Source organism: Eriocheir sinensis, chromosome 13, assembly GCF_024679095.1.
Source record: "Eriocheir sinensis breed Jianghai 21 chromosome 13, ASM2467909v1, whole genome shotgun sequence".
Classification (NCBI taxonomy): Eukaryota; Metazoa; Arthropoda; class Malacostraca; order Decapoda; family Varunidae; genus Eriocheir; species Eriocheir sinensis.
Window position 1 is genome coordinate 13389263 of NC_066521.1, and position 5000 is coordinate 13394262.

Consider the following 5000-nt stretch of genomic DNA (forward strand, 5'->3'; position numbering starts at 1 on the left):
CACACACCCTGACGTTCAACACCGCGGCTAGGGACTGCTGTGTGGCGAGGCGGCGGCGGCGGCAGCGGTGGCAGTGGAGGCAGCCGGTGCATGGTAGTGGAGGATGTGGTGGTGGAGGCGGTGACTCGTGCCGTGTGCAGCCCTCCAGCCAACCCGGTCAGACATACAGCCGCTCTAATGAGATCTTGTGCTAGTGTTACGTTCGTGGCAGTGAGAGAAACACCCGTTGCCTCACGAATGCTCTGCTACGCCCACACGACCACCGGCGGGAGTAACTAACCAACACCAACCCTCTTACACCCCCCTTCTCGTGTCCCTGTCGTAGCTGTCACCAGTTCGATACCCCTCAAACAGTGTGCCGGGGCGGGGAAGGAGTGACAGCAAGATACACCCCCACCCCTACACCCCTGTCGACACCCCTACCTAGCTACCGACACCCCAACATCACCCCGGCGGATCCATGCGACTAGGCCAGGTAGGGTGTGTATGTGTGTGTGTGTGTGTGTAGAGTCAGCTTAGGAAAGTGATAAAGAAAGTGACCCGTTTTCAGATGTAGCCCTGAGGAGGAGGAGGAGGAGGTTGAGTAAGCCGGCGTCGACAGAGAGAGAGAGAGAGAGAGAGAGAGAGAGAGAGAGAGAGAGTGTGTATCCAGGAACAACATAAAACTGCTCACATCTGGTTCGGCATTCGAGGAGAGCGGCATCAAGTTCATGTTTTGGTTATGGTTGCTTGCTATGCGTGGCGGGACCTTGCGGGGGGAGAGAGAGAGAGAGAGAGAGAGAGAGAGAGAGAGAGAGAGAGAGAGAGTATCATTTCACACCACCACCATCACCACCATCATCACCACCACCACCACCACTAAAAGAAGTCTCATGATCGTGTGTATGTTGTTCTTCATCTTTAATAGTGTTCTCTCATCTTCATGCATGCTCACGTTCATGGCATTTATTATACTTTTGTCATTTATTCTTTTTTTTTATTTCCTCGCATTCGTTCGTATTTAAAACCCAGCGAACCGAAGGAAAAAGGAAGTTAAATCCCTTCTGTATGTTTTGAAATTGATACGTAAGATGTCAGATAGAAGAGGAGGAGGAGGAGGAGGAAGGGGGGAATGCATCGACTCTTCCTCCTCCTCCTCCTCCTCTTCCTCCTCTTGGGGACATATGGCACCGTCGAGTTTGCCGTGTCATTTGATGCCACACTCGTAACTCACACGCTTGGGAGAGAGAGAGAGAGAGAGAGAGAGAGAGAGAGAGAGAGAGAGAGAGAGAGAGAGAGAGGGGCAATAATTCCGATAACTTTTTTTTTTGTGTGAATTCTGGTATCGATCGTCTTCTTTTTCTTCTTCTTCTTCTTCTTCTTCTTCTTCTTCTTCTTCTTCTTCTTTTTTTCTTCTTCTTCTTCTTATTCTTATTCTTATTATTGCTGTTCTTGTTGTTATTGTTATGTTCTTGATTGCTTCTGTTCGCTGTTTTTTTTCTGCAATGTTTTTTTTTTCCTTTTTTATTTTTGTTTTCAAGTTCTGTGTGTGAATCTAATCGTGTTCTTTTCAGTTTTTATTTGTCTAATGTTACGGTTTTTTTTTGACGTATCGTTCCTGCGTTTCATCATTTTTTTTTCTATTGTTGTTTTTGCTCCATATTATTGTTGTTGTTGTTATTTATTAGTGGTGGTGGTGGTTCTGCAGGTGGTGGCGGTGATGGTGGTTGCCCTTGTTTTGCTTTGTTTTTTTATGAAGTTGATTTTGGCAGAAGGTTGAAGTTGTATGTTTTTTGTTTACGGTTGCGCTTTCTGCTAATGTAAATGTCGTGTGTGTGTGTGTGTGTGTGTGTTTTAAGAATAACTCTCTCTCTCTCTCTCTCTCTCTCTCTCTCTCTCTCTCTCTCTCTCTCTCACACACACACACACACACACACACACACACACACACACACACACACACACCGTAACATTGACACACCTGCTGGCATGTTAAATCAACCTTGACATAGAATCTTATCACCTGGAGACCTGCTTATCTTTGCATTTACAACTAATTGAACTTTGGAGATATTCGAAGACGTTTTATGGAGATGTAGAGAGAGATAAAGAGATAGGGAAGAGAGAGAAGGAGGAGGAGAAGAAGGGAGAGGATGTAGATAAGGGAATATACCGTTTTTTTTTATCTCTCTCTTCCTCTCTGTCTTAGATTGTTGTATATATTCCAATACGTTTAATGGAGACAGATAGATAGATAAAAAGATAGAGAGAGGAGAATGGGGAGGGAGAGGAAGGAAAAGGGAAGGGAGAGGAGAAAGAAAAAGGGGAATAGGGGAAAGAGGGATGATGGGGAGGTAAAGGTTGGGTAAAGGGAAGGGGGGAGGAAGAGAAGGGGGAGATATAAGGGTGGATTTTGGGGAGAAGGGGGAGGGAAGGGTGTGTTTGATAGGGGTGTTCTTTTCTTTATTTCTCTCTCTCTCTCTCTCTCTCTCTCTCTCTCTCTCTCACGTGCCTGCTTGCTCACCTGGTTGTCTTATCAAGGTGAAGGAGGCACACAAGAGCAGGCAGGAGAGGCGCGCTATCTCGGAAGATGGAGAGAGAGAGGACTTGTGATCAGGGAGTGGGTGTGAGGAGGAGCGGGCGTGACCGGGGCGAGAGAGAGAGAGAGAGAGAGAGAGAGAGAGAGAGAGAGAGAGAGAGAGAGAGAGAGAGAGAGAGAAAGAATGTTACATCACCCTATTTGCTTCCTCTCCTTCCTTCTCTTTCTCCCTATCTTTCTTTACTTCTTAAAACGTATTCGAATTTCTTCAAAGTCTAAGAGAGATAGATAGATTGATAGATAAATTGATAGAGAGAGAGAGAGAGAGAGAGAGAGAGAGAGAGAGAGAGAGAGAGGTTATTAAAAGGGAGAATAAAAAAAAAGGAGGGAAGGAAGAAAAGAAGAGAGGGAAGGGGAGGAAGGGAAGGAACAGAAAAGCGGAAAGAAGAAAATGAAAAGAGAAAGGAAAGAAATAAGAGAGAGAGAGAGAGAGAGAGAGAGAGAGAGAGAGAGAGAGAGAGAGAGAGAGAGAGAGAGAGAGAGTTGGTTTGTCATTTAGTAGTCACCTTGAGTCTTGTAGGTTGTGATTTTAATTCCATTCCCTCTCTCTCTTTCACTCTCCTTCACTCTCTCTCTCCTTTTTCATGTCTTCTTGTTTGTTTGTTTGTTTATTTGTTTGTTTGTTTGATTGCTGGCTCATGGATTCGTGTATCGTACCTGACTTCAGACCCTGTACCCCCAACACGCAGGAGATAGCAGTAAACGATAGCGAAGATCAGGGAAGGATAAAAAATGATGGCGAAGGACGATGATAGTGGCGCCCTTTTTACCTTGTTTTACCTTGAACTAGAAGAAGAGCGGCAGGAATAACAACAATAATTTACGTAGCAACAAAAACAACAACAACTACTACTCCTGCTACTACCACTACTTCGACAACATTTAAATAAGCACTTACAAAACTTTTACTACAATGATTAATACTACAGCATCTTCATCATCATCATCATCAATTACAACTGCAACAACAAAAACTTTAGCAACAACAAAAAAATATCATTACTACTACCACTACTGCTACGTTACTAACCATATCCAAGATTACTTTTACTACGATACTTAAAACAACAACAACAACAACAACAACAACAACAACAACAACAACAACTGCTTCTGCTGCTACTACTACTACTACTACTACTACTACTACTACTATTACTACTATCACTACTACCACTTTTATTATTACTTATTATTTAATATTATCTTGTTTGTTTACTCTTGGTATTTCCGAATGAATGAATTAACACCAAACTCGACTTTCCCTCATAAATGCTTATAAGGCAGGTTCTCTCTCTCTCTCTCTCTCTCTCGTATCTGCTATCGGCAAGGAAAGGGCAAGTGATGTGCTTGTTTTGTTAAAGCACTGCTATCTGAAGAGAGAGAGAGAGAGAGAGAGAGAGAGAGAGAGAGAGAGAGAGAGAGAGAGAGAGAGAGAGAGAGAGAGAGAGACGCTGCACGATAACAAAGTAAAAAATAAATAAAAGGGTCAGCGCATCATATTTTACACCGAGTGAAGTGTCTGGTCAAGGTGAAGGGGGGGAGGGGGGAAGGGGGGGGGGGCGGTGACCTCTTCCCTCTGTACCCTTGATTAAAAAAAAGGAGGGGGGGGAGGGAAAGGGGAGGAGGAGTGTTGCAAGAGGGAGATTGGAAAAAGGGGAAGCGGGGAAATTTTGGAGCATTACCGAACTGTGAAAACGATGACTATGGAAGAAAAGGGAAGGAGAGAAGATAATGAAGGGAAAGATGATGAGAGAGTGATGAAGAGGAATAGGGGGATATCAATGAAATGAGATATATAAGAAAGATAATGAAGGGAAAGGTGATGAAAAAAGTGATGAAGAGGAATAGGGGGATATCAATGAAATAAGATATATAAGAAAGATAATGAAGGGAAAGATGATGAAAGAAGTGATGAAGAGGAATAGGGAGATATCAGTGAAATCAGATGTATGAGAAAGATAATGAAGGGAAAGGTGATGAGAAAGGGATGAGGGTGAATAAGGGGATATCAGTGAAATCAGATGTATAAGAAAGATAACGAAGGGTAAGATGATGAGAGAGTGATGAGGGTGAATAAGTTGATATCAGTGAAATAAGGAAATGTATAAGAAAGATGATGAAGGGGATGATGAAAAAAGTGATGAAGAGGAAGAGTGATATCAATAAAATCAAATGTATAAGAAAGATAATGAAGGGGAAGACGGGAAAAAGAGGAGGAGTAAAAAGAGGGGAAGCATCAATGAAATAAAACTTGTAAAAAAAGTAAGAACGGGAAATATTAAAGAGAGAGATGAGAAGGGAAAGAAGAGTAAAGGGGAGTATGTCAATAATCTCAAGAGGAAAGAAAGTGAAGAGGGGAAGATAGCGAAGGGAGAGATGGGAAAGGGGATGAAAAGGGGAGAGAGGAGGGAAAGGAAGA